The 21,813-nt window shown below is 48.5% G+C and overlaps 1 pseudogene; it reads left to right on the forward strand.

Annotated features, from left to right (window-relative positions):
* The first annotated feature begins 10,978 nt into the window (after positions 1-10,978).
* On the forward strand, positions 10,979-11,107 carry LOC126210875 (U4 spliceosomal RNA; annotated as a pseudogene).
* Positions 11,108-21,813: the final 10,706 nt, after the last annotated feature.

Below are 21,813 nucleotides of genomic sequence, written 5' to 3' on the forward strand. Positions count from 1 at the left end.
TCCATCCCAGGGTGGCTTCCGTCGGGGCCGGTCTGCTGCGGACGATTTGGTGCTGCTGGAATCTGCTATCTGTATGGCCTTTGCCCGACGTCAGCATCTCGTTGCTGTATTTTTTGATCTGCGGAAGGCATGTGACACCACATGGAGGCATCACATCCTTATTACGTTGCATGAGTAAGGGTCTTCGTGGTCAGCTCTCAGCTTTTCTTCAAACCTTTTTATTGCGCTGCTCTTTCCGGGTGCAAGTCGGTGCCGCCTCTAGTTCATCTTATATACAGGAAAATGGGGTCCCACAGGGCTCGGTGTTGAACGTCTCCCTATTTCTAGTGCCCATTAATGATCTGGCTGCAGCCTTGGGGTCGTCAGTGTCTCCTTCTTTGTATGCCGATGACTTGTGCATCTCATTTAGCTCAACGACTACGGGAGTCGCCGAACGCAGGCTACAAGTCGCCGTTCGCAAGGCAGCATCATGGGATCTGACTCATGGTTTTCAGTTCTCTGCAGCCAAGACTTGAGTTACGCACTTCTGCAGGCGTCGGACAGTCCACCCTCATCCTGAACTTTACCTCGACGGCCACCTCTTTGAAGTTGTGGCCCCCAGGGGCTCAGCATTCATTTGCTGGGTACGGGCTTGGCGACCCCGGGGTTCCTGAGCTGGGGACTGGTAAGCGCCGCAAGTCCCCCGTCACCGTAACCTCTGAGCGTACTTCAGCGACCACCATGCGGCGCGTCGGTGGAACGTTGTGTGTCTCAGGGAATGGGGATCTTGGCTTGACTGCCCGGATCGCGAGGATGGAATAAACCTCTATAAAAAAAAATCTCAATCTCAAAGTATGCTGCGCTCTGATGAGATGCATGTCTGTTGAGGTGGAACAGTCGATAGCGGGCAACCTCTGGGGAACCTGCCGCACCTCAGTTGTATAAGGCATACCTAGGCACGCGGGGCTCTGTCTAGGGGGACTTCTAGTTCCCTAGCTGCTCGTGGGACAGAGATGGATCCTTCGAAATCCTCTTTTCTTCCTCCCAGCGGAAAGGGTGGGCCGCTGGAAGGTTCTAACACCCAGTTTCTTAAGAGGGCCCGTTCAGTCAGTCCCCCTGACTCCGGCACTTCTTTGAAAAGTCCAGTCTTAGGTAACAGAATGCATTCTTGTAATCTGAATGTGTTTCTCATTGTGAAACGGAAGGAGGGTAGTTTCGAGAAGGTTTCGCCCTTCTATATACAAAAGGGATTGGAGGGAACCTGTTGCTCCATAAAATCGGTGAAGCGCTTACGTAATGGGACCTTGCTAGTGGAAACGTCCACTTCCCAGCAAGCAACTAACCTCCAATCTGCTAAATGCCTTGGAGAGTATGCCATAGATACTGAACTGCACAGCACCTTGAACTACAGCAAAGGTGTTGTGACATGCCGGGATCTAGTTGACATCCCCAAGGAAGAACTGCAACGTGAGTGGGCTCCAGAAGGTATCGTTGATGTCCAACACATCATGAAAAGATTTGATAGCACTCTTGTCAAATCCGACTCCTTTATTCTGACCTTCAGTAGCACAAAACTTCCTGAACATGTTAAAGCTGGCTTCCTTCGCCTTAGTGTGAGGCCTTATTTCCCGACCCCAATGCGCTGTTTTAAATGCAGCGTTTTGGGCATACCACCTTAGGCTGCAAAGGCGAAGCGACTTGCGGAATCTGTGGTCAGGCTGCTCATGAAGGAGTTGGTTGCTCGTTTCTGGCTAAATGTATTAATTGCTCTGGGAACCACCCTATTTGGAGTAGGGACTGCCGCATATTTTTAGAGGAACGCAAGGTCCAAGAAATAAAAACAACCAAGCGTATCCCCTATGGTGAGGCCAAGAAGATTTATAAGTCGATGCAGCCTCCCACATTTGCTACATCTTTTGCATCCCTGGTTCAGAAGACTACTCCAAAAGTCGATGCCTCAACACAGACTATGGTGGTGAGTGTTGGCACTAACACCTGCAGCTGTCAGTGCACTTGCAACGCAGCCAGTGTTTCAGAGCCAGTAGCCCCTACTCGAACGGCAGACAAAGGAACAGTGGCGAACTTGGGCTAGCCCCTGCCGTCTCCAACAGCTGAGGCTGTTCCCAAGCCCAGTGCGCCAATTACCACTCCCACATCCGCTCCCCAAAAGTCCACCAAGCCACAGAAAGCTACTGTGCAGCAGCAACAGCGAGTCAAATCCCGTGGTAAACCATCTGACCATGCGGATGTTGTTTTACGCGAGGCTTCATCTGACTCCTCCCCAGAGTTGATGGAGTACGATGTATGTGTGGGGCAATCATCTCGTCCCACGCCTGCCCCTCCACCTGCTGCGGTCTCCCCACCCCGTCGGAGAGAAAGGATGAAGGTGCTACCCCCAACATAGATGGCTCCCATACTCCAGTGGAACTTGCAAGGGCTCAGGACTCATGTGGAGGAACTTCGTCTACTTTCTCAGGGTAGACCACTGTGTCTCTGTCTCCAGGAGACGTATTTCCATCCATCATACTCCCCTGAGATACGAGGCTATACACTCCACAAAAAGGACGACCTGTGTGGAGAGAGAGCGCTAGAGGAGGTGTAGGTATTTTCGTCAGGACGGACTACCACTCCTCGCCTCTCCCACTTACGACGACTTTAGAGGCCGTCGCTGTGTCCGTGCACGTGCGTCATCCATTGACTGTATGTTCACTTTACTTGCCCCCACATGATGCTCTTGATGAAGCGGCCCTCACCGACCTTATTACACAGCTCCCCCAGCCATTCATTATTTGTGGTGATTTTGATGCCCACAATGTGCTTTGGGGCTCTGCAATTACCTGCCCCAGGGGTGGAGCCATTGAGAGGCTTCTCCTGTCATCCTGTGCCTACTTGCTCAATGGAGGACAGAGTACTCATTTCTGCACGGCGACTGGGTCGTTCTCTGCCATTGATCTCTCGCTTTGCTCTCCAGCTCTTGCCGCCAGTGCTCACTGGGAAGTGGTCGCTGACTTGCACGGCAGTGATCATTTCCCAATCTGGATTCACCTGCCAGATGGCGTGGGCCCCGAAAGGAGACCACCACGATGGGTGCTCAGTGGAGCTGACTGGACACTTTATAGCCAGTTGGCCCAATTCGAACACTGTGCGAATGTTGAGGTGTGGGTGCATCATATTACCAAAACGGTCCACCACGCCGCTGCAGCATCCATTCCACTGTCCACAGGCCACCGGAAGAGGCCACCTGTGCCTTGGTGGAGTGCCGAATGTCGCTCTGCAATCAGGACCAGGCGTGCGGCTCTGCGTCGGTTCAAGTGTCGGCCGACAGCTGAGAATCTTGCCGCCTTTCGGGTGGCGAGGGCAAGATGTCGCCGCATTATTCGTGAGAGCAAGAAGAGGTCGTGGCAAACGTTCCTGAACACCATTAATCGTTCCACCAAAAGTACCACTGTGTATTTCTGGCAGAGGAGGGAGGTGCCCCATAGCTGCTGTAATGACGAATAGCACTCTGCACACGGAGCCGCGAGACATTGCCCAGACTATGGCACAGTTACTGCAACAACCAGTCAGGATCCAGGTATCCAGCGCCATAGAGCGGTTGCTGAGAGGTGTAGTCTGAACTTCCAGCCCACCTCTCATGAAGTTTACAGCTGCCCATTTTCTATGTGGGAGCTGGATTCTGCATTGTCTGGTGCTCGTGACACATCCCCTGGTCACGACAGGATCCATTACAGTATGCTATGGCACCTCGCAATGCGCAACAGAGAACTCCTCCTCGCACTTTTTAATGCCATTTTGGCGTCGGGTCACTTTCCTGACGCGTGGCGTGAGGCAGTTTTAATCCCTTTTTTAAAACCTGGGAAAGACCGCACGAGCCCAAGTAGCTACCGTTGTATTGCCCTCACTAGTTGCATAGGGAAGACCTTGGAGCGGATGGCCAACCGCCGCCTTGTCTGGATGTTAGAATCCCGGCAACTACTTAGTCGCTTTCAGTGTGGGTTCAGGTTGTTTCGTTCCACCTTCGATAACGTTGCCCTCCTGGAGGCGGCTATACAACAGGCATTCCTGAGCCGTCATCACCTTCTAGGTGTATTTTTCGACATCGAGAAGGCCTACGATACCACTTGGAGGCGTCTCATCCTGGAGCAGCTTCATGAATGGGGTTTTCGTGGTTGTCTTCCTCTTTTTATTCAGTCTTTCCTCTCGCCACGTTATTTTAGATACCGAATTGGTGACGTCCTGTCTGATCGCTTTGAGCAGGAGAATGGTGTCCCTCAGGGTAGCGATTTAAGTGTGACTCTCTTTGCCATCGCTATTAATAGCATTACGTCCATAGTGAAAAGTCCTGTCCAGTGATCTTTGTTTGTGGATGATTTCTCTTTGTTCTGCTCTTCTTCAAGCCTTGCAACGACAACTCGTCAGTTGCAACTTACGATTAGGCGTTTGGATGACTGGGCGCTGAAGAGTGGTATTAAGTTTTCCACCGAGATGTCTGTATGTGTTCTTTTTAATCGTTCTCGTTCGATTTTAACCTTTCCTGAGTTGCGGTTGAGGGACACTATTCTTACTTTTAAAGACACGGTGAGATTTCTGAGGCTCATATTTTTGACTCGATGCTCACGTGGTTACTTCATCTTAAAGACCTGAAACGGCGGTCGCTTCAGGCTTTAAGTATTTTAAAATGTCTTAGCCACAGTACATGGGGAGCTGACAGGGCTTGTCTGCTCCAGTTTTACAGGGCGTTTGTGCGATCTCGGCTCGATTATGGGTGCACGGTGTATGGGTCTGCGAGGCTTTCTTATTTAAAGATTTTGGACGTTGTGCACCATGAAGGGCTTCGGTTGGCCACTGGGGCATTCCGAACTAGCCCCATACCAAGCCTCTGTGCAGAGGCTGGTGAACCGCCACTTCATATGCGGCGACGGCTACTTACAGTGCGCCAGGCGTATAAAACTTTGTCCACACCACACACCCCTGCTTACCACACCGTTGCTCAGCCTCCTCTGTTACGATTGTTTCATAACCGGCAACGTGCGACGCAGCACTATGGGATTCGCGCACAGGATTGCCTCGGTGCGATGTCTATGGCTGGTCTTCGTGATTTACGTCGCAGTTGGAGCAGATCTCCACCTTGGCTCCTCCGGAGACCCAAACTTATTTTAGATTTGACTAATTTTCAGAAAGATGGCACACCAGCTTTTACGTTCCAATCTCTGTTTTTTAACATTTTAGATGTGCATCACGGTTTCACTGTCGTTTATACTGATGGCTCCAAACAGGAGAATTTCCTTGGCTGTTATGTGGTGTTCCCTGATCATGTTACCCGGATTCGCCTCCCTGCTGAATATACCGTTTTCGCAGTGGAGCTCCACGCGATTCTGAAGGCACTGGAGCAGATGAATCGTGTTCGGGGCGATCGATTTCTTCTCTGCTCCGATTTTCTTAGTGCCTTACAATCGCTGCAGAACCTATACCCAACTGAGGAGATGGTCTAGCTGATACATGACCAACTGTACTTGCTCCAAGGGCGGGGTAAAGAGGTATCCTTCTGCTGGGTGCCTGGTCATGTCGGCATATGGGGCAATGAACAGGCTGATCAGGCTGCCAAGGAGGCCTGCAGAGAGCAGGATGTGGTCCAGTGTCCTATCCCCTTGGTCAGTCATCGCTGCACTCCACAGGAAGTGCATGGAGTTGTGGGAGGACGAATGGCTGGCGGTGACGGCCAATAAACTGCGGTTGGTAAAGTCAACCACTCGGCCGTGGAGTTCCTCCTGCCGGTTGCTCAGGCGGGAAGAGGTGGCCCTCACACGTCTTCGGATCGGGCACTGTCCTCTGACGCATAGCTATTTATTACGGCGGGAGGATCCTCCGTTTTGTGATGCTTGTGGTGTGCCAATCTCTGTCCGGCACATTTTAACAGACTGCATTTTATACCGTGATGCACGGGCAGAAGCACAAGTTGATGGGGATCTGCCTTGTGTTTTAGCTATCGATGAGACGTGTGTGTGTAGGGTTTTTAAGTTTTGTGATGTCTGGACTCTGGCCTAAACTTTTAGGCTGGAGGTTTTAGTGTATTGCAGAGTGGCTGACTCCTCCCTTTTTTCCTTGCGGTCAGCCAGCCACTTCCACCTGCTATGTTGTATTAGCTCCCTCTACCACTTTCTTCCTGTGTTGTCCATGTTTTACTGCTGACGCCCTGCTTCATACCACGCTTCGGTGTGGGTGAGCACATATTTTTCAATGATTGTTCCCCGTGTTTTATGTCCCGTTTTATGTCAATGTTCTGAGTTTTTTTTCTTGACACCCGTCTCCCTATGATACTGAACGGGCGCTGAAGACCTTGCTGTCGTGCGCCCACAAAACCCCTCTACTACTACTACTACTACTACTACTGCAGTATTTTTACTGCAGAGCTTGTGGCCATATTGCGCGCTCTTGAGCATATGCGTTCCTGCTCAGGTACGTCCATCGTCATCTGCAGTGACTCCCTGAGCAGCCTCCAGGCCATCGACCGCTGCTATACCTCTTCTTGCCTGGTATCCTCTATTCGGGTGTCTGTTTCCGCCATTACCCGCTTTGGTCATTCGGTGGTCTTTGTTTGGACGCCAGGTCACGTTGGCATCCCGGGGAACGAAAGTGTTGACAGGCTGGCCAAAGGGGCAATAGACGCCCCAGCTTTGGAGATCGGCCTCCCGGCTCGTGATCAGCAGTTGGTGTTGCACCGTAAGGTGCTTGGGATGTGGGCTGATGAGTGGCGTGGCCTGACATCCCCGAATAAACTGCGGGCTGTTAAGGAGACGACCGATGTGTGGCGCTCGTCCCTGCGGGCTTCTCGGAGGGGCTCTGTCATCCTGTGTCGACTCCGCGTCGGCCATACCTACCTGACGCACGGCCATCTTTTGCATCAGGAGGATCCCCCACTGTGTCAGTGTGGGTTTCGGCTGACGGTCGCCCACATTTTGCTGGAGTGTCCCCGACTGCGCACCCTCCGGCAGTCCTTTAATCTCCCGGGCACTTTGCCTTAGGTTTTATGCGACGATGCCTCCATGGCTGATGACGTTTTAAATTTTATCCGTGGTAGTCCGTTTTATGGTTCGATTTAGGGGGGTCCTGCACCTTTCCCTTTCTGTGTCTTTTGTCCTTGTCTGTTGCTGTTCTGGTGTGCCGTGAGATGGTTGGCTCTTTCCCATTTTTGTTCTCGTGGTCAGCCAACCAGTCTCCGGCCATCTTACTTTCTTCTCTTTCTTTCTGTCTGGTGTTTCTCTGTCCTGTTCTTGTCTGTGGTGTTTGTTGCTACATTTGTGTTCTTTTAGCGCCTGGGGGGACGTCTCCTCCCCCTTTGGTTTTTACCTGCTCTGTCGATTTTCGGCTCGCCTGATTTTGGAATGGGGGACTGATGACCTTCGCTGTTTAGTCCCCCTTAAACATCCCAACAACCAACCAACCTTGGGATTTTACCTGCTCCGCAACTTTATGTCTCGCCTGTTTTTGGAATGGGGGACTGATGGCCTTAGCTGTTTAGTCCCACTTAAACTTCCCAACAACCACCACCACCACCATCCATGCCAAGTGTTGTACTGTTTGCCATCGCCATAAATCCAATTATGGCTCCCTCTGTGTGGACGATTTTGCGATCTACTACAGCTCTCAACCGACCAGCCTTCTTGACCGACGTCTTCAAGGATGTCCCGATCGCCTCCACTCTTGGAGCATCGAAACCAGCTTCCACCTTTCTCCTAGTAAGACCGTTTGTGTCAATTTTTGGCGTCATACAGTGTTTCTTTTGCCTTCCTTACATCTAGTCCCTGTCAACCTTCCGTTCGCGGACGTCGCTAAATTCTTGGGTCTTATGTTTGACAGAAAACTGTGCTGGTCTTCCAACGTTTCCTATCTTTCGGCTCGCTGTCTGCGATCCATCAGCACCCTCCGTGTCCTGAATGGTGCCTCCTGGGGAGCGGACCGAGTGGTCCTTGTCCGCCTCTATCGCACCTTAGTGCGCTCGATGTTGGACTACGGGAGCATGGTTTACTCCTCTACTCGGCCGTCTATTCTTCGGCGTCTCTGTTCACTACCGTGGATTATGTTTAGCGTCTGGAGCTTTTTACACCAGCCCTGTGGAAAGCCTTTATCCTGAGACTGCTGAACCTCTGCTGTCCAATCGGCTAGCTGTCCTTCTGAGTCGTTATGCTATCCATCTGTCTTCCATGCCTGCTAATCCGGCCCATGACATTTTTTCGATGCCTCCTTGGATTTAGGGTATGCAGGCTGCCCTTCCTCTCTACTACCTCCGGGAACCCGCTTCCGTCCACTGCTATGTTCTCTTTCCTTCCACATTCCTAAAACTTTCTTGACAACTTGGGGTACAGCACTGCTCTCGTTCCGGCCCCGGACCTGCCTGCTCCATGACCTTTGTCAGTTTCCCAAGGATGGTACCCTTTCACTTGTCGGGCATTTGCTGCTCTCTGCGCACAAATGAAGCATGCCCCATTTATTTACACTAATGGCTCAAAAACATCGTTTGGTGTTGGGAGTGCCTATATTGTTGGCGGCACCCCTAAACGATTTTGGCTTCCCGACCAGTGTTCGGTTTTTACTGTGGAGCTTTACGCTGTTCTCCAGGCTGTCCAATACATCCATCGCCATCAGTGGATACAGTATATTATATGCTCAGATTCGCTCAGCTCTCTCCTCATCTCCAAGCTCTCTACCCTGTCCACCCTCTGGTCCACCGGATTCAGGACTGCATCCACTTGCTCCACATGACAGGCGTCTCTGTGGCGTTCCTCTGGATACCAGGACATGTTGGTATCTGTGGAAACGAGGAGGCCGATATAGCAGCCAAGGCTGTAGTCTCTCTTCTTCAACCTGCTGTTCGAATGGTTACCTTCGCCGGTATATGGAGTGCTTTATGTCGTCGTGTTGCTCTTTTATGTCACGTACATTGGTCGACACCTCCCAGTAATAAATTTTGGGACGTGAAAGCTCTTCCCTGTTCTTGGACCTCGTCCTCCTGAACTCGTCGTCGGGAGGAGGTAATTTTAACTAGACCCTGGATAGGGCACTGTCTTTTTAGCCATAGACACCATTTAAGTGCTGATCATCCACCGCTTTGTCCCCACTGCTTGAAACTGTGTACGGTGAGACACCTTTTACTTGAGTGCCCCTATTTTACCCAGTTACGCGCCCATCTACAGCTGTCGCCTGATTTCCATTATAGCAGATGACATGCGCTCAGCCAATCGCGTTCACGAGTTTGTTTAGTGTCAGTGAGATGACGTCAGACATTTGAAGCTCTTTTTGGTGACCAACAACCCCCTTCTATAGTGGTTTTTTAAGTTTTCTTTCTGTTTTTTGTTTCTCCACTTTTTTTTAGTTTTGCTCCCATTGCTGCTGGTTTCCAGTTTGGTTTTTTTACCTTTTCCTAAGTCACAGACCGGGCGCTGATGACCGTAACAGTTTTGCGCCGTAAAACCATAACAAAAAATTTCAAATCCCATACCTTCTATCCCTCCACCGGCGTGCCCTAAGGCTTCACCCTTTCTTCTCTCCTCTATCTTTTGTACACTGCTAATATCCCCAAACCTCCCCTTCCGGTTCATCTCCTCCAATTTGCTGATGACACCGCCTTACTAGTACTTTATCCTACCCTTCAACATTCCCAACGTACCATCCAAACCCACCTTGACCAGTTCACTGCTTGGTGCAACGAGTGATTCCTCCGTATCAACCCCTCCAAGACCCAAGCAATCATCATAGGGTGCACCACCCGGTCCTTCCGTCTCCATGATTTCCACCTCACCATATATAGCCGTCCAATCCACCTCGCTCCTACCCTCAAATACCTTGGCCTCACCCTCGACTGCCACCTCACCTGGACTCCATCTCCTTACAATCAATCACAAAGCTCAACAGACTCTGCCTCCTGAAACTTCTGTCTGACTGGATATGGGGACTGCATCCTTCCACCATCCTTCACACCTACAAATCCTTGATCCGCCCCATCTTTTGTTATGCCAGCATTGCTTGGGATTCCACCCCTCCCAGATTCTATAAGGTCCTCAAATGCCATGCACTCCGTCGCCTTCTGCACCCGCTTTCCATCCCCCACGTGCATATTCTACAATGTCATCTCTTTTCCCCACTCTCTCCGTCTCCTTTTCCTTGAACACATTCACACTCTGTATATTGTCAGCTGACTCGACCCCGCTCACCACTGATGTCTCTCTTCACCCCCAGCGCATGACCATGCCTTTACACTTGTATCCCACCCTCTTCCCAATGCCATTTCCAGCATCTACCCCTCCCAGATGATGAGCTTCACCCTGACATCTACCCTTCCTACGAACTCTAACCCCATCTTCCTCCTCCTCACAGCTCCCTTTCCTCCCCCTCCCTTCTCATGAGCACCTTTCCCCCTCCTATGCCCCCTCCATCTCCTGTGTTCCCCTTCAATGTTTCTGCACACACCCCTACAATATCTACCACCCTGCCTGTCTAGATGCGCTCTCGTTGCCCATTTTCCTCTTCCTCCCACTCCCCAACACCCGTCCCCTCTTTTTTCCTCCACCCCGACCTCCAGTCCGTCGGCAGGTCCCTATAGTGGTTTTTATTCTTCGTGAGTGTTCCGTCGTTTCCAGTGGTTTTGTTTTTTAAGTGTCTCGCTCTGTGAGATTTTTATACTGTTGCGGCCTTTTGACTTGTGCTTGACTTCAGTGATTTTAAGTAGGTAACGAATTACTAGCTGTGTTCTTTTAAATGCGGCCTTTTTCGATTCTTTAATTGTCCCCCAATGTCCCTGTATTAGTGTATTTTAATTCGCATCACCTCCATTTACTGTATTTTTGTCACCTTTTTACCCCTGCTTCTATGCAAGAGTTCCCCTTGTATTTTTGTTAAAGCCACTTCGCTGAAGAGCAATGGACAGTGCCACTGCCAGTCCTCTCCTGCCTATATGGGGCATAAGAATGAAATTACAATAAAGGAAAAACAAGCAAGGTAGACACTCTTTGCGCAGTGGAAATATCGTAACCAATGAGGTGCAGATTATTGCTAGTTGAAACCTTTTACCAATAACCCGCCAGAGAGACGTGAAGTACCGTCTCTGTGGCAATTTTGGCAGCCTCTAATGGGGTGTAATTCTAATGAAAACAGTGCTTCAAGGTGTGATTATCTGTGAGCTCAGTCTGTTATTGTGGAAGTGTTTGGCTGATGGTTGTTAGGGACCATGCACACCACCTAGCTGTTCGCTGATGAATTATATACGGTCTCTGAGAGCTGGTGAGAAGCGTTCTCCTCAGTGTAAGATGTTGGGCAACGGCTATGTGTGAATAAAGGCGCCAATGTGGACAGTTGAAATGTGGTTCTGTCTAGTGGCAATTCTTGTTCCATTGCATGCTTGTGGTACACACATGCAGTGGTTACTGATAAATGTAGGATTTGACAAAACTTCTGTCAGAATTTAGTGGAGGAGACAAGCGCAGTACAGTGAGAGTTGGTGAGTGTGTGGGAGGCTTGTGTTGTACTTAACCCTTTGACTGCTGGAGGCGCACCATCCGCTGGGAGCGCTGAGGCGTCCCGACCAGCGGTGTAATCCGGCTACCTGAGCTGCTTTCCTGTCCGTCGGAGCCGCCGCCGGGACCGGCTCGGCCCGCCCTGTCCAACCCACCCTGTGCTGAATTTCGCTCGGCTGATTACAGCTCGTGCGAAGGCAGCGTGAATTTTTGGCGACTTTGAACTGTTATACTGCGGGCAATAGTTTTGCAAAGAAATCGAATTTGGCCATCTTGTGTAACTGTCTGCGTTCTATTAAGAATAATAATGAAACAAAATTTAGTAGCCATATTGAGCCAGAAAGTAATAGGTAAATCGGCCAAAAAAATAGTCACCCGAATAAATTTGGAAGTTTGCCGTCTTGCTGGTCATTTTCATAGCACTTTCCAGTAGTGACTGAATTGCGCGCAAAATTAAAGATTTTGTAAAAGCGTAAAAAATGCGGTATATTGTTTCTGATTTTGCTAAAAAAACTATGCTCTGTAAAACATACCAAGCTGTATAACTGGAATGAAAGTTGGGCGCGAAAATCAGGCCCGAAAACACTGTAAACTTTGGTTTCGTATATCTAATAGAGTGAATGCACGATGAAAATGAAATTTAGAGTGCAATAGATTGACAGCACAACGATAAGGAATAAAACTTTTTATTCACTTACCATTTTCCAGTAATCTACAAATTAGTTGAAAAGATGTCGATTTTTATGTAAACATGATAGCAGGGTATATTCGATACTTCTTTTACAAATACCGTTTTCTATTAATGCTTAAAAGCCAGTCTCATTCGAGCAACAAATTTTACGACTCCCCAAACACCCTAGAAGAATGAGTTTAATTTCCAATATTGGCTAACAAGAGGCAAGATAGCAAGTAAAATCGCAGTGAGATAAGAGTTTTAACTTTGGCATGTTGTTGTTCGTTGAGCAATGGCGTTTAAATCAGTTATGGAAAACATGTTTTATACAAGTAGATCGAATGTGATCTATATTTGTACTACTAAGGGTAAAAGAATACGAGGGTGAGTCAAATGAAAACCTTAAATATTTTTTAAATATTATGGAGCAGAAGTGGTACAAAGCTGTATCACATTTCAACATAATCTCCCGCACGCTCAATGCAAGTCCTCCAGCGCTTACAAAATGCATAAATTCCATTAGAAAAAAAATTCCTCTAGTAGTCCGCACAACCACTCATGCACCCACCGCGTGGCGTACCTCTTCATCAGAACGGAACTTATTTCCTCTCATTGCGTTTTTGAGTGGTCCAAACATACGGAAATCACTTGGGCCAAGGTCTGGTGAGTATGGTGGATGAGGAAGACACTCAAAATGCAGGTCTGTGGTTGCTGCAACTGTTGTACTGACAGTGTGGGGCCTTGCATTTTCATGTTGCAAAATGACACCTGTTGACAGCAATCCACGTCGCTTTGATCTGATTGCAGGCCGCAGATGATACTTCGGAGATCTGTGTATGATGCACTGGTAACAGTGATCACTCTATGCATGTAATGCTCCAAAATGACGCCTTTTTCTTCCCAAAAGGGTCAGCATAACCTTCCCCGCTGATGGCTCTGTTCGAAACTACTTTGGTTCTGATGATGAGGAATGGCGCCATTCCTTGCTCTCTTTCTTCGTTTCTGGTTGGTGGAAGTGAACACGGGTTTCGTCCCCAGTAACGTTTCTTGCAAGGAAGCCATCACCTTCTCGTTCAAAGCGCCGAAGAAATTCTTCACAAGCATCAACACGTCGTTCTCTCATTTCAGGAGTCAGCTGCCGTGGCACCCATCTTGCAGACACTTTGTGAAACTGGAGCACATCATGCACAATGTGGTGTGCTGACCCATGACTGATCTGTAAACATGCTAAAGTGTCATTAAGTATCACTAGGTGGTTTTCCTTCACTATGGGTTCAACTGGTGCAATGTTCTGTGGAGTCACAACTCGTTGTGCCTGACCTGGACGAGGAGCATCTTCCACTGAAGTCATACCATTTGCGAACTTCCTACTCCATTCGTAGACTGGGTGCTGTCACAGACATGGATCACCGTACTTAACCTTCATTCGTCGATGAATTTCTATAGGTTTCACACCTTCACTATTCAAAAACCGAATAACAGAACGCTGTTCTTCCCTGGTGCAAGTCGCAAGTGGGGCGGCCATCTTTATACTGATACTGCGACGGTATGTGTGCATCTGCACTACGCTGCCTCCTATAGGCCATTCTGCACGCTGTTTGCAGCACACTTACCAACTTACAGGATAACGCCGTGAAATATTGATTTGTTATTAAAAATTTAAGGTTTTCATTTGACTCGCCCTTGTGTAGCTGTCTATGTTACGTTTTAATAATTTAAATGTACTGTATGTAGATTAATATATGGCTTTTGTTACACTGGCGCAGTGTACTCCGCGTAATTACTTTTGCCACAGTGCAGAAGTTGTGCCATCTGAATCACCGAGCCCTCAACTCTGATTCTCACCCCCCCCCCCCACTTTCCTCCGTCCTTTCCCTGGGCTCCCTCTTCCCCCTCCCCCCCCTTCCAATCTGTTTTCTCCCCGCCTAACCTCTCCCTACCACCTTTCTGCCCCACCCCACCCACCCACCGAGTCCTTTTGTATTCCCCTCCTCAGCCTTCCCCACTCCCTGTGCCCAGCACCCTCCCCCCACCCCTCTTACGGGTCCTCATCCTCCATCGGCTCCTCTCGCCCCTCCCCCCTTTCGTTTTTCCTCTCCTTCCTCCCTTTTTATTTTCCCATCATCTGTCCAGTTTCCCCCTACCTGGTCTCGGCTGTAGTATGTCATATTTGCCTAATTTTTAGTGTAGTGTTCAAGTGAATGTTCAGTGTCGTTCGTCTTTCCAAAGTGTTGCAAACAGAATCCATGCTGTCGCTGGGTGTGAATTTTATGTCTTTTGCGAACAGAAACCAGACTGTCACCGTGTTTTTTAATTGTCTGTCTATTATTTTACCTGTCTGCTTCATATGTATTTTATTAGCATCATCATCCCCTTGTTCTATGTTTCAAGTTCCACGATTTTTTCGCCATGTTACCATTTAAGTCTCCGACTTTATCGCCTGTTTTGATTCTTTATTCTCTTCATCTTTTTAAACGAAAGTCTGTAGGCCGAAGGGCGGCATACTAAGCTGCTGCCAGGCCGCCCCCTTCGGGGGGAATCGAAACTCAATACGGAAGAGAAAAAAAAATAATAAATCACCAAGTCCGTTCATTTGCCAGTAAACTGCTACAAATGAAGTCAGACACTGTCTGAATAATCTTACACCTTTTGCATCTGTTTCCCATGCTTCTTTTTGATCTGGGCTTTGGATCGACACTGGCGAAGTTAAAAATAGATTTATATTTTTTTTTAGATTTTTGCGTTTTTCTTTTAGTAGTTCATTCAGAAGTATCCATAAATTTTCTCAGATTTAGTTTACAATGATTAGTAATGCTTCTTTGTATGATATGTCTAAAAGCAGGGTACAACACATAATGGAATGTTGCAAGTTTTACATCGGTATCTAGTTTCCCGGCGCACTTTGTTTCGTGCAAACCACGCATCTGGGCATTAGTTTACTTTTCTGCGAATGTTCACTCACGATAACAGCCGGAAAATGTCCCCCTGTGAACCGCAGAGGATTCTCGTGATCGTAGCGCCTCCCCCTATCAGCTTTTCTCCGTTTTGTAGCATATTTTTCTACAGTCTCCCTTAGGAGAGAAAGTTGGAACTCTGCGAGTGCCATTTTTCGCCCTGTTACCGGCAAGTGGAGAGCATGAGCATTAAGAATGCACAAGTCCAGAATGTGAAAAAAATACTTCTTATACTATTTCCGTCCTACGCACTGATCCAACTGAGCTCAGTAACATGTCACAACGGTTAACTGCACCCATAATCGAATTGTAATCGACAATACATTGCCTCTTTTCTTTTTTCTTTTTCCTGTTTTTTTTCGCCGGTATTTCTGTCAGTCTTCTAAGTTTCAACCATTTCTGTTATGTGTCTTGTGGTCAACATGCACACCTCTCTCTTATCGCAGCACTTGATAGCAAGGACGTTGTCAGAGAACTTAAACTCAGTTTCTAAAATGGCTCTGAGCACTATGCGACTTAACTTCTGAGGTCATCAGTCGCCTAGAACTTAGAACTAATGAAACCTAACTAACCTAAGGACATCACACACATCCATGCCCAAGGCAGGATTCGAACCTGCGACCGTAGCGGTAGCTCGGCTCCAGACTGTAGCGCCTAGAACCGCACGGCCACTCCGGCCGGCAAACTCAGTTTCTCCTCGTTTTAATTTCTTCTGCAGTTTTGGCATATTACCCCTATTCTTACGAACAGTGTCACATGCGGCTGTTCCATGCTTGTGAAGCCAGAGGAGCTGGTCCGGCTGGAGTACCAATTATCGACAAATAGAATATGACCCTGTTCCAAATACAGTCCCGTAAGAGATGCAACTACGTTGCCACTTTTCCCAAATTGCAGAAACCGATTTCTGTTGTTGCGCCTGTATATGCAATAAAATCCAAAACATACCCACTCTGACAGTCACACAGTACAAATGGCTTTCTTCCGAATCTACTTCGCTTGGTTGGAATAAATTGCTTAAAATAAAATCGTCCATTGAACAGCAAGAGTTTCATATATACAAATCTTGTGATGTGGGCGAAATGAATTACGAATCGCCTTACGAACATTGTCAACAATCGTCCTAATTTTAAACAGACTGTCGCCTCCAGTACCCCCAGAGTTATCATTGAAGTGTAAGATTCTCATAAGTAGACAAAAACGGTCTCGGGGCACAATTTCGCTGAAAACTGGTGTGTCCAAAAGTATATCTCTGGACCAAATCCAGTGTCTTTCTACTTTGCCAGTCGAGAATTCAGATTCTGTAGTATTTTCTCTGGTGTAAACGTAAAAATGACAAGTTTTGCCTGCAATAAATTGAAACAGTTCTTGAGACATAAATACCACAAAAACTGAAAGAATGCTTGGATCAGTATGTAACTGACATTTGTGTCCTGAACTCATCGAAGTAATGGTTTAACGGCTGGAAATTCGTTACTTTCCAGTCAAATCTGCCACTTAAGCGCGCTCTTTTCCGAACCTTTTCACTGCCACTTTTATTCCTCGGATTCAGAGAAACTGCTGACTGTAATTGTTGCTCTCCCTTCTGATGTAAAGGGCTGAGGACTACAGCTTCGAGATTTTGTTGAAAACTCATCACTGCTCGCAACGTCACGTCAAATGTTTATAAAAATGGTTCAAATGGGTCTGAGCACTATGGGACTTAACATCGGAGGTCATCAGTCCCATAGACGTAGAACTACTTAAACCTAACTAACCTAAGGACGTCACACACATCCATGCCCGATGCAGGATTCGAACCTGCAACTGTAGCAGCAGCGCGGTTCCGGACTGAAGCGCCTAGAACCGCTCGTCCACAAAGGCCGGCCAGATGTTCACACTCACTGTGGCTGTTAGTGAGCATATCCACGATTTCTTTCTGTGCAACCATGGTGACGTGACATTTATCACGTTCAGAATAAGATAACTGACGAAAATACGGGAATCGAAGTGGAATTCTGCAAAGAGGGAATGCAGCAACAAACATATATGCACTCTCGAACTATAGAGTCAGAACACTGAACAGCTACTGGAAGAGCAGGGCGGAAAGACAGCTCTGCATGTTTACACGTCTGTAAAGCTCAGATAGCTGTGACGCAGTGCGCATAAATTCGTCTCTAGCGGTGGAAAGGCCGGTGGCGCGGTGCGCGTCAACGCTGTAGAGAAGAACCAAGGGATGCGCCTACACACGTCGGGAACGCCAGGGGAAGGGCGGGCCATGACGACTTTACAAATCTCCAATGGTCAAAGGGTAAATTCATTTACACAGCACTATCAGTGTTGTAATTTGTGTCTTGATCACTGGATGCATGTTTGATCCTTTTTGGACATTTTTCCGCTGGTATTTTTGTCACCATATGGAATAAGCATGTATCATGTATATTTAAGACTGCAGCATGTGTTCCCAGCACTATGAACCAATTTACTGATGGATTTCTAGTTTTACTTTTCTAGAAGGAAAACTCATTTAAACAACCTAACCCAGTGACATGAGAGGTTTTGTAAATGGCATTTCATTATGGTTCCAGGGTTTCTAATCTGTTCCACATAGGTTTCCTCCATCAATGCAACATGTCCACCTGTGGGTCCAGGCTTACAAAAGGCGTGAGGTATTCCTGCCTGTCATAAAATGTCTCCAACTTTTCGGTCAAGTCAGTTATGGCCCCCTTTCAGTGTTTCACATACACCTGTTTCAAAATTATCCAAAGTGTGTGCCACTTGGGGATCGATGCCTTATGTGGTGCGCCATATATCGAGTGTGCAGTTTGACCTTTTACACCTCATGGTCCTGGATCTGATCTTCCACCAGCAATCCAGTTATCTGGGTAAGGATGCAACATGGGGTACATCATCTACTTCCATAGTCCACTGCCCTCTTTTACCTATGGCAATACTGGATCTCTCAGCACCCAGCATCCAACATGATGGCGAGTCTGTTGTGGTGGAACCGTCATGTACCCATTTGGTGGTGACCCCCTTACGACACAGGGATTGCACTGCTGTTGCCAGACTTACAACCTCCCCATAGATGCCAAGGATTAGATGCCCATCTTCTATGGGCATTAGGATTCTCAGTAATGGTTATCATGACAGATGGCCTTTGCTGTGGCTGGATGGCACTCTTTCGGAGACTCGCTAATCTGAGTGGATGGTATCAGGGCGGATGACCCACAATGAAGTGGACCAAATCACCTTTTACTGTTGACCAAATAGCCCCAGCAGACTCTAACAAAGGGAAGGTTGATTATAATGGTGATCGCTATGACCCTAATAATTCCCCTCCCTAGCAACACCATGGGGGGGGGGGGGGGAACGTAGGGCTACAGAACGAAAAGATCCATATTCACCTGGATGTTAAGTGTGTAACAGAAGTGATGGGAAGTCGTTTCAGGATACAAAGTGTTTGTTTTTTGTTGAGCACGTGGAGGATAAGTTTGGGAAAGTGACAATGCTGTTCAAAATGCGCAAAGGGTCAGCTTTGATTCAGACAGCATCCAAAACCCAGAACTGAGTGTTATTCCCCTGTGACAAGTAGCGTGATATTCCTGTTTCGGTCACTCCTGACACAAGCCTCATTGTGGTCCAGGAAATTACTTTTCACCATAACCTCCTGTTCCAGTCCGATGATGAGTTATGTGCCAATTTAGAATGGTGGGGTGTTCCTTTCGCCAGGCGCATTTAGAGGGGAGCCAAAGACAATAGGGTTGCCACCGGTGCCTTCATATTATTCTTTGTCTACTGCTTCTGGTCTATGGGCTAGCTTTGCCACCTTTGGACCACAGGATCCTGGGTTCGATTCCAGGCAGGGTTGAGGATGTTCTCTTCCTGGGGTCTGGGTGTTTGTGATTTCATCATCATCCTAATTTGTGAGTGTGACTAGATTGGATTGTGAAAATAACATGGACTGTGTAAAAATTGAGACTTCATACTGGCACTGACGACCACGCAGTGCAGTGGAGTGCCACACAAACGAAACACCATCATCATCATCATCATCATCATGTTTGAGGGTGATTCATTACTTGAAAAGGTCCCCATCAGGGGACTCAGCATTTATTTGCTGGGTACGGGCTTGGCGAACCCGGGATCCCCGAGCTGTGGACTGGTGTGCGCTGCCAGTCCTCTGACACCGTAAGCTGTGGGCATGCTTCAGCGACCACCGTGTGGCGCAACGGTGGAACGTTGTGTGTCGCAGGGACCGGGGATCTTGGCTTGATTGCCTGGATCGCGAGGATGGTACATACCTCTATAAAAAACCCTTCAATCTTAAGGTGTGCTGCGCGCCGATAAGATGCATGGCTGTTGAGGTGGAACAGTCGCTAGCGGGCGACCTCTGAGGAACCTGCCGCACCTCAGTTGTATAAGGCTTACCCAGGCATGCGGGGCTCTGTCTGGGCTGACGTTTCGTTCCCTAGCTGCTCGTGGGACGCACATGGCAACCACGTATTTCCCCTCACCACCTTCGCAATCAGTAAAACGCATGAGGGAGGCTAGTCCTTCAGATATGCAGATAGAACAGAGTAACAGGGCTCATGGAGTCATAAATAACAATGTTTTCATCGTGATTAAGATGGAGGGCTCATTTGAAAAAGTGTCTCCTTTCTACATACATAAATGTTTAAAAGGACTCGCAGGTACACTGAAATCTATCAAACGCCTGAGGAATCGTACCCTGTTAGTTGAGACTACTAGGGCAAAGCAAGTGGAGCTGCTTCGAAAGTCAACCAAGTTAGGCGAGTATGATATTACTGTCGAGTTGCACAATTCCCTCAACTCCAGTAAGGGCGTTGTCACCTGCCGTGATTTAATGGATATCGATGTCGACGAGCTGAAGCAAGAATGGGCAACACAGGGGATTGTAGACGTGGAACAAAGGACACGTAGGAATAATGGAGTTCTTGAGAAATCTGCCACCTTCATTGTGACTTTCAATTCGCCTGTCTTACCTGAATACGTTCTGGCTGGTTTCCTCCGACTTAGGGTTCGGCCTTATATACCTAACCCTATGCGCTGTTTCAAATGTCAGCGATTTGGCCATACGACAATGAGTTGTGGGGGTGAACCGACCTGCGGTATATGTGGCAAGGCAGCTCATGAAGCTGGGACCAACGGCACATCTCCAGCGCTGTGTATCAACTGCTCTGGGAGCCATCCCGTCTGGAGCAGAGACTGCCCCGTCTTTGCGGAAGAAAGGAAAATTCAGGAGATCAAGGTGACAAAGAGGCTACCTAATGTGGAAGCCAAAAAAGAGTATAGGGCTACAAAACCCCCTGTCTTTGCCACATCCTATGCCTCCTTGGTGCACAACCGTGCGTCGCAAGTAGACGCTTCGACGCAGACCATGTCCAGCGTCGCAGTATCTTCCACCAATACCTGTACCTGCCAGAGCACTCCCACTAACGATATAGCTATTCAGGCTGCTCCACCTGCACCAACCGCTATTGCTGAGAAAGCTCCAGTGAAGCCTTCGAAGGCCCTCCAGAAACAGAGTGCCTCTCCACTTCCCCCATCCCCGACTTCCACAAAGAAAACGGGACCAGGGAAAGGGGCACGGCGTTTGACGTCAAACCTGCCGAAGGCGCCATCGGATGTCGTCATGGCATCCCTGACTGATGAGGAGGAAATCGTCATGGATTTTTATACCTCTTCCCCAGAACCTGGCAGCCCCTCTGCTGCCACTCGCTCTACAAGTGCCTCACCAGCGCGGCGCAAAGACAGGGGGAAATCTAAACCGAAACGCTGATATGGCTCCCATTCTTCAGTGGAATCTGAATGGAGTCAGACCTCGCTTTGCAGAATTGCGGCTGTTAGTACAGGCAAACCCCTTTTGCATCTCTTTGCAAGAGACACATTTTAAAGAGACTGATACGTCTGTACTTCCAGGATATCGCGTGTACAGGAAAGACGACCTGACTGGTAATAGGGCTCAGGGTGGGGTGGCCGTGTTCATTAAGGACACGTTCCACTCCTCACCTGTGACATTAACCACAACGCTACAAGCGGTTGCAGCTCGGATCCTGGCCCAGGTTGATGACACAGTGTGCTCCCTGTATCTACCACCCGCTGAGCACATTGACAGTGAAGCCCTCGCACGGCTCATTGATCAGCTACCCCGACCCTTTATCATTTTAGGAGACTTTAATGCTCATAATGCATTATGGGGTTCCAACAAAACCTGCCCCAGAAGCCAGATGATTGAGCAGTTGATCAGGACTTCCGACATCATACTGCTGAACACAGGTCAGGCCACACATTTTAGCACCGCTTCAGGTTCGTCTTCTGCCATAGACCCCTCTATTTGTTCGCCTGTGCTTGCGGACATTGTTCAGTGGGTCGTAGACGACGACCTTCATGGCAGCGACCATTTTCCTATCTGGCTTCATCTGCCAGTTGAAATGGGTCGTGTCGCACAGCCGCCGAAATGGTTGTTCCGGAAGGGAAACTGGACGCTCTACCGGCAGTTGGCTGTTTTTGAACGGTGTGAAGGCGTCCAGGATTGGGTGGATCACGTTACGGCGGTGATGCACCATGCCGCTGATGTATCCATACCAAAGTCAAAGGGAACACCTGTGAGGCAGCCTGTCCCTTGGTGGAATGACGACTGTCGTACCGCCATCAGAGATAGACGGGCGGCTTTGAGAAGATTCCGTCGGTGCCCCACTGC

The sequence above is a fragment of the Schistocerca nitens genome, chromosome 10 (assembly GCF_023898315.1).
Source record: "Schistocerca nitens isolate TAMUIC-IGC-003100 chromosome 10, iqSchNite1.1, whole genome shotgun sequence".
In the NCBI taxonomy this organism is placed as follows: domain Eukaryota; kingdom Metazoa; phylum Arthropoda; class Insecta; order Orthoptera; family Acrididae; genus Schistocerca; species Schistocerca nitens.